Genomic DNA, 12770 nt, shown 5'->3' on the forward strand with positions numbered 1-12770 from the left:
GCTGGCTGTGTGTTCTTTGTAGGGAATCTTTCCCTGAATGATCAAAGTCAAGCATCACCCAGTAATAAGTGTGTTTGCTGGATTGGCTAACGGTTGCTTGGGATTTTTTTCAGATCTCGATTCCTCATGGCCCTTCTGGCTTTGTGTTGTGCTTGCTTGGTTTTTTACAATATGGTGCAGCTCATTAATCTGTCATCTTGACCTGTTGGTGGAGTGACTGGATTCTTAACTGATAAAAGCCTCAGGAATTACTGGGTTAGTGTATCTTACTAGTGAAAACTGCAGACTTCAGAGCACTGCTCTGTGCACATGCTTTTTTTCCCCTCTTACAGTACCTGTTTCATTTCCAAAGCCCTCCAAGCTCAGGATGGAGAACTGCACTCAGAGGTGGTGCAGCAGCTTCTCTGTATTTTTGTTTGTGAGCAGAGCTGGGTGTTGTCAGAGCAGTGAGAGAGGCTGGCCTATTCCTTGCCCTTGGAGAATGAGGATGTTCCTGTCTCCTCTCCTGGACTGGGCAGGGAGATTGCCAAGGTGAGCACTTCTGACTGGCTTTCCTTAAGCCCAGGGCTCACTTGTACAGCAGGCTGGGACAGCTCTGGAGCGGGAGCCCCTCTGGGCACAGGGCAGCCCACTCAGCTGCAGGTGGCCAAGGGACAGGGATGTTCTCAGCACTCACTTTGTCATCAGGTGAGTTTGCTGTGATGGCCAATGCACAAATGCCCCAATGAACTCCCCTGTCCTCTTCACCAGGAAATTTTCAAAATTATTTTCCCATAAATGGTACTTAGTTTCAACAGTTCACTCTTTAACCAGCACATGTTGTTTCTCCAAAAGTCTGTATTAATTTCCAATTTTCTGCATTTGTTCATTCCAACAGGTACAGTTGATTAAAGTTTACTCCACAGTATTTCCATGCCTCATTTATCAGCTAGACTGGAAAGAAATACTTTCTAGAAAAGCTTAGAGCACAGCTAAGTTCTCTGGTGATCATGGAATGGTTTGGGTTGGAAAGGATGTTAAAGCCCATCCAGTCCCACCCCCTGCCATGGGCAGGGACACCTTCCCCTATCCCAGGTTGCTCCAAGCCTGGCCTTGGACTCCTCCAGGGCTGGGGCAGCCACAGCTGCTCTGGGCACCCTGTGCCAGGGCCTCCCCACCCTCATGGTAAAGAATGATGGCTTGAACTTGCAAAGCAGGAATCATTTTTTGACCCTTTTGTTGGGAAGAGCCAACATCTCAACCTTTTTTGAATCACAAATGGAGCTGGAAGGTTTTTTCCCCTGTCTCCACACCATGAAGGTTCCATAGGCTACTGTGTTTTATTTCTGTTTTCTAAGTAATTAAATGTAATGCCAGTGTTGAATGAATTGGGTTCTCTTCTAAGATGCTTCTCTGAAGTGTGGATCATCAGTGGAGGAAAACAACAACCCAAAAATTGCATCCAAAATTGTTCCTGCTTTTCACATCTAACACTGGCATTTCTGACATCACTCCCTTCAATTACTTCATCTTTTCTCTTGTGTTTCTTACTTCACATGCCTTTTGTAAATTATGTGCCACTGAAATTGCTTTATGGGAATGCACTTGGTAAATTATCCTCTTTGCCATATCTTGGAATAGCACTGGGAGGTGCAGCAGGCAGGAGGGTCCTGTGGGATTGAATCCATTTGTGTAGCTTTGAGCTCTCTGCCTCTGCTTCTCAGCCTGTGCCTTTTTAAGGGCTTCAGAGGATGGTCAAAGCAGAAGCAGGTTTGTAGGTACTGTCTAAAGCTGTGTTGTATGAGGGGGGGAAAAGGCTCCCACAGCACTTGTTCCTCCACTGAATGCCCTTAAGGGTCCAGAATTTGGGTGGGAAAGGAAATGAACCTTAAGCATTAAGATAGTATCTCTCATTTTTAATGATTGTTCTTAAAGTATTTTTAATGATTGTTCTTAAATAGCAGGATTAACTGGGCCAGTTGGTGCAATCCTGAGCTAGTCTTCACTCTGTCTTTATTTTTAATTTGTAATAAATATTCTCATGACCTTTTAACCATCCACAGCCCTTAATGCAACTTCACAGAACAAATTTTGGTCACTTGCTATCCTAAGTTTTAACTTCTTAAGTTCTAATATTTTTTCACTAAGCCTTGCTGTAACTTTTATGAGCTTTGACTCCTTTACAGTCAATAAATAATGAACACAAAAGTGATCTTGTGGGGTTTTTTTTGTGGGTTGTTGTAGTGCATGAACTCCTGGTGTTCCTGGACTCCTTGGTCCAATTGGGGCAAAAATCCAGACTTGCACTATCCATGGATGGTTTAAAGCACAAGTGGTGTGTAAGTAACTTATACAGAGAAAAATGTGCAGTAGGGTGAGCGAGGCTGGGTCACCTGGCAGGTGGTGGAGGTGTCACTGTGATCCTCATTGTCCTCATCTCTTTGGGACCTGAGTGACAGATTCACAATAAGCAGCCAAAAGCAGCTGGGATTAAAGTCCTGCCTCAGTCCTCACAATTCCTGCAGGGCCTCAGCATCTCTGTGTTGATCCCAGTAAGTGGAATGCTTTGAAAATGTAATCCTCTCCCAAGTTTTAACCTTCAACCCCATGCTTCTCAGTTCAACTGAAGCACTGCTCTCACAGTGTGCTGAAACAGGACTGGGGCAGACACAGAAACCTCTGCTCTAACTGGAATTGCTTAAAATAAAGTCAATAATATGTGGAATACCTTGCATTCCTCTCTAATGCAAGGAAAAGCCTTAGTACTTGGTGTGACCTGGCTCCACATGCTGCTCATTTGAGCTTGTTTTCTTACCCTCAGTGGCTGGGGCTCCCAAATGCAGTGATTAACTGGAGCATTCTGGAGTTCAAGGCTGTCCAAGAGACTTGCACGATCCCCTCCACCTCCTGTAGGATTTGGGATTATGGTGTACAGGATAACATTTTAAAATGCTTTTAAGAGATGTGGGAATGAGCTGCTCATAGCAGTGTCCCTCAGCCCTGTTTGGAGAGCTGATGAAACTGCAATTAATTTATATTTGAGAATATTAAAAGCTGTCCAAAGCTAGGGAGCTCACCTGGTATCCTGAGATGTTCACAGCAAAGTGAAATGTTCCTTTACTGCTGCTGGAACTACTCAAAATTGTCTGTTACACTGCTTGAGACTGGGAGCTGTTGGAGAGACCCTTGTTTAACTGGTGGTACATGGTTTGTTATTGTGGAGATAAATCTGGTTCCTATAGAAACTAGTTGCTTGTGACTGGTGGGACTGTAGAACAAGTCTGTTTTGATAAGTGCTCACTGGGTACAGCATTGTTCCTCTGCAGTATGAAATGTTTTAGCAGCACCAGCTCTTCTGCCAGGAGCTGCAAAGGGAATGTCACTGTGTTTTACGAGAGCAAAAACCCCCATGGAAAGGTGAAAATAGAATTTTTCAAATCTCTGTTGTTATCTGAGATCCCAAAGGCAGTTCTTAGGTGGAATTTCAAACAGACCCTCTGCCAGGCACAGAGCTTTGGAACTGTGCCACTCACCCACAGTGAGTGAGGGCCAGAGCAGGATCCCAGCTTCAGGGGGCCCATTAACCCCACAGCAGCATTTCCTCTGGGGCTTCACCTGTACATTAAACAGAAACACACGTGCTCTTGTCTGTTATTAATGCTGACAAATAGGTTGTGCCATTGTGTTTTAAATCTTTGAGTCAAATTCTGTGTTTCACACCGAGCAGAGTGTTTCTGACTGATTGAGTTGTGGCACGAGGCACTGGCACTTAATTGCTACTTTCTAATTGCTCCAGTCCTGTGATGAATTCCAGATGAATTCCAGCTCCTGAGGAGCCCTGTGGGACCTGCACAGATCAGGCCAACTTGCTCTGATCTGGTTGAACAGGCTCATAATGATTGTTACCTGGGATTTAACAAAATGGGTACTTAGTGAAATGCAATTCCCTTTCTTTGTCATGGATAACTTTAATCGGTGTTTGGGAAACACCAGGGGAATCTGTGATTGTGATCAGCTCCACAACTGTGGGTACCACAGTCCCAGACCTCTGAAGGTTCCTGCTGGCTGCAGCAATGACACAGCTGAGTTCACTCTGCCACCTTCCCTGTCAATCAGTTGGAGTCCTGCTGTGTTAGAGACAGAAACAGAGGCGGAGGGAGGAAGAATTTGTCAAGATTAACATGCAAACCATGGGAGAATGAACTGGTTTTAACTTTATAAACTTCATTAAACTCTAAGCTTTAAAGTTTCCTGTGCAGTGGCACTTCTTTTTTTCCCAGTTCTGCATCTTCCACCTCTTGCTCACCTCTACAAGAGGCAGGAATTGCAGAAGGGTCCCACTTATCTCTTCTACATTGCTACATCTTTTTACATATTTTTATTGTGCCCTTGTTATTTACCTTTATTTTCGCTGTAAATCCCATTATTTTTTATTGTGCTTCAACTGATCTCTCTCTGAACCCTTCCTGAACACTCACTAATTCTGTAATATATCTTGTCTCCACACAATAATCACATGGTAGCAGCCCTCAGAAGCAAAGGGAGCATGAATCTCTCTTTCCCCTTTATGGATTACAAATGCAATTTTTGTTTAGCACCTTACTTGTGAAATACCTTTTTTTTTTTCCTTTTCTATTTTGAAGCAGCCATTAATCTCACAAGGATATCAGCTTCATTTTTATACAGCTTATTCAGACTTGCATCATTTTCCCCAAGATCTATTTTCTCTAATGGAAATCTGGGAAGGAAATGTGCATTGCATTAGTCTGAGTAACTTCTGTCTATGAGAATGCTTTTCTCTTAATAATGCAAATAACTGTAATTATGGAAGCAAATTAATTGACTGGGCAGTCAAAGTACTTAAATTTCCTGGTGTATTTTGATTTGCATTCATGTTCCCTGCTATTTTTACTCCCAGCTGAACTCATTTAGAACTGCTTCTGTCTGCTTATTAATCCTGACTCAAATTTGACTCTGCTTGTGGCTTGTTATATTTTAATGCCTCCATGAAACAGCAGAAGATTTGTGCTTTTAGAATACTGCTAGTTAGACAAGGCATTAGCCCCAGGTTGGAAAAGAGGACTCTTGGATGCATGGATACACTGTGTGAGCAAAATGTGGCTGTTACAGGAGTTCAATTAAGGGTTCTGAAAGTGTTACAGGACAAACTTCTCAAGGAAACTGGTTGACCTCATTCTCCAGGCTCTGCTCCCGCCTGTCACACTTGCCTGTGCACATGATTACGTGTCAGTCTGCCTTATGCAGGCAAATGCTGCCACCAAGGACAAACCAGGAGTTCCCTTTGCAGTTTGTTCTTGTGTTGCCTCAGGTTTTAAAGCCTGAGCTAGACCAGTGAAAATGAAAGAATTAAAAAAACCAACAAAGAAGTGATTCGGGTAATTGAAAACTTGCAGATCAAAGAGGTACTCGTTAGAGACTTGGAATTTAGCAGGAAATCCAGAAGAAAAAGAAATCCCAAGGTTCTGAAGTTTCCTGAACCCCATGGGCACTCATCTCTCTCCTGGGGCACCAATGGGGTTATCCTGCTGGTCTGTGCTCTAATTGCTGACCTAACAACCTGTTTACCTGAGAGAGCACTAAGGCTGCTCTGGAGGAGGAGGCACAAGGTTCTCTGTCCTTCCCTTGAGCATCTCCTTGTGAGCCCTCTCGGTGGAGGAGAAAGAACCCCATTCTCCACAGTATTACACACTGTGATAATCATGTACTGAAATAAGTCCTGAAGGACTGAGAAGAAACAGAACCATTCTGTAACCTGCTTCTCACCTTTGTGCTTTTTTTCCTTCCAGACATGGAATGAAGATTCTGTCCTTGAGCAATGCAGATATTCCCCTCAGTCCTGCACAAAAGGCTTCAGGCAATTCTGCTGCTGAGGAACCTGACTATTTCATTTCACAGCTCCTGTGTCTGAATCTTAGCTGAAAATTGAGGTAAGAGGTGCTGTCCCTCCCCTCCCTCCCTGGGGTTTGTTGTGTCCCTCAGGCTCTGCTCTTACCCAACACCAGCGACTGTTCTGCTGCTCAACGGCCCTTCCAAGGACCTTGCAGTTCTCCAACTGCAGAAATTGCCAAATCAGTTGCAAAACCCAGTCTGTCAGCCTCAGCCCTGCATGTATGAGTGTTTTCCAGGCAAAGCTGCAGTGCAGCATTCCTCTGGCCGAGGGCTGCTGCTGTGAGGGATCCCGACAGGCTGTTACCCAAACCCAGACCTAGCAGTTCTCCCTCTCACTTCATCCCATCATAGAAGGGGCTCCTGATGGCTCCAAGACCCAGATGGCATCTCATGAGATAACAGATCCTGAGGAAAAACATTTGTATTTGACATGGTTTTTGGTCACACAGCAACCCAGGTATCAGCCTTCCTTTTTTTTTTTTTTTTAAGGCTTAACATTAGAATTGTTTTCCCTGCTTAGATAAATGTTTTTGGCAGGTGAACAGAACTGCACAGCCCAGAGGCCACTTGTCACCCAGATAAAAGGTGACAATGCTCAAGGTGAGAGGAATGTGAAGGTTTTCCTTTTGCCAGAGAAGGGGGGAGACATGTGGGGTTCATTCTTTCTCTCCCTCCTCCACTGGCCCTCCTCAGGTGCAGCACACCTGAGCAGGGTGAAGAGCTTTGTCTCTGAGGTCTCTGGTGAATGAGATCACTGTCACATTGTTGGCTCTGCTGCTCACACAGCTCTTCCCTGAGCTCTGTGGTTTTACAGGCTCTGGTGCCCTCCCTGAGCTGTGCTTTGCAGGCTGGGGAAAGGTGCACTGGGCGGATTTAATCAGTGCCTGCATTTTGTGATCACCACGATGTGACTGCAGCCCTGCTTCTCACAGCAGTTCAGGCACCTGTGCTCTCTTTCACATCAAACTTCATCCTTGGATGCTACCTAAGACATTTTTGGAAGCCCAGTGGCACTTCTCAATAAAGGTCAGGGAGTGAATTTACTCCTTTCTTCAGCAGACACAAAAAACCCAAAGCATTTCATGTTCAGAGTCCAATAAAATAATGATATTGAAGGATATTTCTTTCAGTAAGCTTCTGCATCTTGCCTGCCTTTAGAAAATTCAATAAACCTCTGTGCTTTTCTGCTCATTCTTATGATGTATCAGAATTCAAACAGCTTGTGAATCCTTCCAAAGCCCAGGAAATTTCTAAAACAGAGTGAGAAAATCACAGGGAATTTAATTAGGTATAGATCATTCGGACAGTTGTTGTGCCTGACCAAAAGTTTGTGCTTTTTTTGACTGAATTAGGAGGAAGTATATATGTTCACAACAAAGAACCTGATAGAAGGCTGAATTTCTGGCTTCAGTGCAACAATTTTTGCAACAGGTAAAATAGTCCCTGTACCTGTTCTGCTCCAGAGGAATAAAATACAGCTGTGAAAACCCCAACTAAAATATAGAGCCAATTAAGCGCTTACTGTGAGAACAAGGGTGGAAAGTTAAAATACCATCCTCACTGGGTAAGTGTGGACCTCACTTAAATGCTAAGGTAGCAGTGAAGCTGCCATGTTAGAAAAGTCACTTAATTGAGGTAGAATTCAGTAGAGACAAATTTTCCCATTAAAAAGGAGCAGGTGATAAGGGCATCTGTGCCATGCTGGAGGCTGATTTAGAGAGAACAAATGTAACTGTAGAAAGCATTTATACACTACAGCTCTAGCTCTGAACACCTAGGTGGGCAGTTAACCTATCTGTCTGCCCATCTGCCAGTCCCCTTGTCACTCTTTTTGGATGGCACACACTGTCTCTCTCCTCAGGCAGTGTCACTGTGGGCTGAGACACTGAAGTAACTGGAGGAAATTATGGAGTGAAAATCAATAGGAAGCCAAGCATCATTTTTTGGGGAAACTTGCTCACGTGGCAGTTGGGCTTTGCTGCTGCTCTCTGTGTTGTGAACAGGAAAGACCTGTTTATTTTGCCTCTCAGAGGATTAAGGAAGGAACTTCTATAGGGTTAAAGAAATTCTGTAGATGTGGGTTATATATCTCTAAGCTCACAGGTGACCAGTGAGTTTTTGAATTAATTTAATGCCTTTGAATGTTTCATCCCTTCTCTAAGATTTGGATGAAATTGGACAATAAATTTTTTGGGGGCAGGAGGAAGGAGGACTGAGAGTGACTGTGTGCTGTCATAAGTTGCCTCTCCCTTAGGAAATCAGAAAGGTTGCAGACATGCTCTCTGCCATGCTGGTTATTTTATGGATACTTTACAAGCCCATTTATGAACCTCACCTCAAGCCTTGGTGCTGAACTCTCACTGCTGCTCATGACAGATGTGTTTTCTAGAGGAGAGTGGGAAGGAGGAGACAAGGAGGGAAAGGCAGGTTCCTTTTGTGAGCAGAATTGGGATGCTGCCAATGCATTTGTGTAAATTGCGATTTTCTTGCAAAAATTCTTCTTTTGTAGCAAGTTAATTACTTATTGATTTTACTGTTGATGGAGAGAGGGCCTAATGAATGGTCTTTTACCAGCACTTCCTTCACTCCTAATTGGGATTCTCCACCAGAATCTCAATGAACTGCAGGGTACCTAGCCACAGTGGTTGCCCCTGAACAATAAAACCCTGTCACATCCACATTAACCACATTAATATTGCATCCCTCCAGGACTCCTTAGGGGGCAACAGCAGGACTGTTATGATTGCACACATCAGCCCAGCCAGTGCCTCCTTCCAAGAATCTCAAATGACCTTGATCTCTGCCTACTGAGCAAAACCCTGCAAGACACAGGTACCAGAGCAAACAACTCCCAAGAAGGTAAATTTCAGAGCTTTATTGAGGGTGCTGAGACCCTGGCACAGGTTGCCCAGAGAAGCTGTGGCTGCCCCATCCCTGGAAACGTTCAAGGCCAGGCTGGACAGAGCTGGGAACAGCATGGGTTAGTGGAAGGTGTCCCTGCCCATGGCAGGTGTGAAACTAGAGGATAACCAACCCAAAACCATTTTATGATTCTATGACTTAAAGGTTGCAAGTGGAAATAGAAGATGGAGTGTATGAAGAAAGAACAAACTTCAGGAGTGGGCAGTGCAGGTTGGTGTAGAGGTGTGAGTGAGAGAAGAAACACAAATGAAGGGAACAGTGGAAAGCAAATAGTGTGAGTTGTAGGTGAGAAGAGAAATATGAAGGTGAAAAAACAGGGCAGAATAATGTAAAGGCAGAGGATGATGTGCCAGCTATGGATGTGGGAAGGTCAAGTGGTTGAGGGAGAGGGCTGAGAACCAGGAGAAGGAGAAAAGTACAGTCAGCCCCAATCTCAAGGTTTTGCAATGTAGAGCCAGAAGTAAGAACAGCTCTGGATGGAGGGAAGAGGGAGGGAGAGGGGCTGTGTAGGGGGTTGTGGTGGTGCTTGCTGGGTCTCTCGTGGCTCAGGAATGCTTGTAGAGGAGCACGGTGGGAAGCACACTCCAAAGGGCAGTGGAGGCAGGCAGGGGAGCTGAAGTTGTTTGTCTGCATGAGCCTCTTTCTGATGTACTTTGTGACTCTCGGTATTGCCCTTCTCAGCTTCTTCCTCAGCCTTAAAATGTGCTAAATTTCACAAAGCTGCCCTTTAAAAGAGATTTGACATCAAATGGTGGCATTTGCTGTGGGGAGTCCTGTCTCTCACAGAGAGGTGACCGAGTTTGTAGCCTGTGTCACCGCGGGCTCTGAGACTGTGTCAGGACACTGAGCTCTGCTCTATGGTCCATTGAATATAATTTTAAAAAAGAAAAAAATAGAGAGACAGGCAGGGTGAAGATTTTAAAACACTGATTGTTCTGCCCCAGGGATTGTTCCTTTTGTCAGTGGATCTGGCAAGAAATGAAATAAAAATAGTCAAGTTCTCTGACAGACTATACATGAGATATAATAGGCCTCTGCTACTGACAGCCAAGGTTATTTCTAGATAACAAGCACAGAAAACAGATACCTTTTTCCTTTTGGTGTGTGAAAAGGCAGAAGAGATCTCCCTGCAATGCAGTTTCCCCTTTATATTCACAAAAGCATAGCAATGAGCCCTAGCTATTTCTAATAATCATAAATTGCTAGTAATCATAAAGTTATTGCTAGTAATCATAAAGCTGTATCAGATTCCTTCAGCATATGATGAACTTGACAAGACTGCAGAAAGAAGCAGAATCCTATAAAGGAATGTCTGGTAACATCTGGCCTGCTCCCAGAGTACTTTTGGGGGGATGTCACAGAATTTCACCTGGCCTAATGTCAGATGAGAAATGTCTTCTCCTGCAGCAGAGAGGCACCAAGGGCCTGAGGCACACGGCAGCCAAGTAATGAACACCTTGGGGGCACAGCTGATCAAGGCTTTCAGAGAGCAAATGGAGAGGTGTCACAGCCTGATGGAGCTGGAAAACACCAACACTGAGCTGCATGTGGACACCTGCAGGCACCTCCCAACAACTGCTCAGTGAGAACCTCCTTAGCTTCAAGCATGATGAATACTTGGACCTCCAAACTCACTGGAGGAGCTACAGTTCCATAAGGCAACCAGCACACAGAGCATCGAGTTTAGGCTGAAGACTATAAATGGGAGATGTCTCATCTCTTTTGGTCCAAATTCTGAACTTGTGTTTTAAGGGAAAAACTGGGTGAAGCACAGACTGGATTGGTCCTTCCCTGGTCCAGTCACTCAGCGCTTGTGGTTTCCATTTGGATGCAGAGCCTCTAAGCACGATTCCATGCCAGGAAAAGTAACAGCATCCTTTTCTTCTGGATAAATTTATAAGTAGGTGTCAGTTCCCTATCACTAGTCACCCACCTAATGCCTGTGCACATTTTATAGAATCATAGAATGGTTTGGGTTGGAAGGGATCTTAAAGATCTTTTCATTCATACCCCTGCCATGGGTAGGGACACCTTCCACTGGACCAGGTTGCTCTAAGCCCCATGCAGCCTGGCCTTGAACACTTCCAGGGATTGGAGATCCACAGGTTCTCTGAGCAACCCTCACCAGTGCCCCACCACCCCTCCAGTAAGGAACTTCCTAACATCTAATCTAATCCTGCCTCTGTCAGTTTGAAGCCATTTCCCCTTGTCCTGCAACTAAATGCCCTTGTAAAAAAATTTCTTTCCATCTTTCTTGTAGGTTCCCTTTGAGTACTGGAAGATCTGATTCCTTAGGATTTGGGTCATTTAAGGTGAAAACCATCTTGAGGACATGAAAGATATCAAATGATATTCAACAAGTACCTGTGAATAGGCAGTAATTTGTGTTGGGGTGTTCTTTCCATGGAAAGATCACATAGGAGGCAAAGGGAGGAAGGTAATTGTGCTCTTTTGCATGGTTTGTGCAGCTCCAGAGCAGCCTGGACTAATTAATTCTGCTGCTGTCATGGAAGAAGAGGCTGGACAGACACAATGAAGGGCTATGCATCACTAGAGCTATGTCATTGTATCCCAGAAGTTCCTTTCTTCTTTTTCTTTTTTTCCTGGCAGCTGGAAACCAGAGAAGGCTCAGGGTACATGCAGGGATGATATGCCATCAAAGGAGGAGGAGGAAGGAACACTGAGGAGGAAGACAGGGATGTCATGGAATCACAGGAACCTCAGGAAGTTATAGCAGCGAGAAAAAAGATCAACCTGCTGCTGGCAGAACAGCACAGGACAGGCATGAATGACATTCCCTGGGGGTAGAAATTTGACATTCCCTCTACCATTCTTGAATTAGACAAATCTTTCTTATTATTAGACTCATTCTCTAGGGCATGGGGACTTGGAACCTCCCAGGTAAGTCCACAAAGCTGGGAGATACCAAACTGGAAGGAACCCTAGAAACTGAAATCTCTTTAAAAAGTTTCCTGGTATATTGCTCTTGCAAAGCAGCTCTGTTTTAGCAGGAGCCTTCTCTGCAGGGAGAGCTACGGGACATGTTTCAATTTGCTTCTGTTGCCAGGCTTTAAAACCAAAGAAAGTAGCCAAGATAGTGAGGATCAGGGGACAAAAATGAATTTGAGGTATTCCTTGCTGTGCTCTTTATCACCATGTTTACCAGCTTTCTTGCTTTCCCCACAGCTTGACAGCTCTCAGCTAGACATGTTCCATCTCTGCTTGTCAATAAGGGGTCTGTGCTTTCATCTGTTAACCTCTTGGCATATTCTGTTCACAGTGGCAGTTACAGATCATCTAAAATGACACTCTGTAGGAAGTGTGGTCTCTGGATACCCGTCTCTGCCCAACTTTCTGTGGTTTGCCAGAAAGCTCAGTTCAGCAGGTCAGTACAGCAGGAACTGAATTCAAGGCACATTTGTTGTGGAAAGCATCCTGCTCTTGTGATGGCAGAACATGCAGAGCAGCTAAACACAGTGTATGTGAGATTTTTCCATGGGGAAAAGACTCCTGTAGACTTTGCTGCTGTTCTACTGACACCTTGCCAAAGAACAAAAGAACTAAACTTTGCAAACAACCAAACTTTCACAGGGTGAGAACACAAACTTATCTTAGCGTTTTTTTCTAAAAGGGATGAGCTGAGCAGAAGGCGTAGATCCAGGGGAGCAGGTGGTTTTTAAATAGAGTAAGAGAAACACAGTACAAACTACAGGAGGAAATAAGTTAAATATCTTTATTCTTCTATAATGCCCCTGACCTCTTGCCTAAAGAGCAAGCTGAGCCAGTCGGGTGGGAAGGACAGGGAATATTTTTGGTGCAAATATTAATGTGGACAACAGTCAGAGGTCAGAGACAATACCACTGGGTTTAACTCATCTTGATGTTTTTCAGATCTTGAAAGATAAGCCCTGGACTCCCTCAAGCCCCAGTACAAAGTCTGTGAGAGCCTCCTGCACCAA

This window comes from Serinus canaria, chromosome 14, assembly GCF_022539315.1.
Source record: "Serinus canaria isolate serCan28SL12 chromosome 14, serCan2020, whole genome shotgun sequence".
Taxonomy (NCBI): domain Eukaryota; kingdom Metazoa; phylum Chordata; class Aves; order Passeriformes; family Fringillidae; genus Serinus; species Serinus canaria.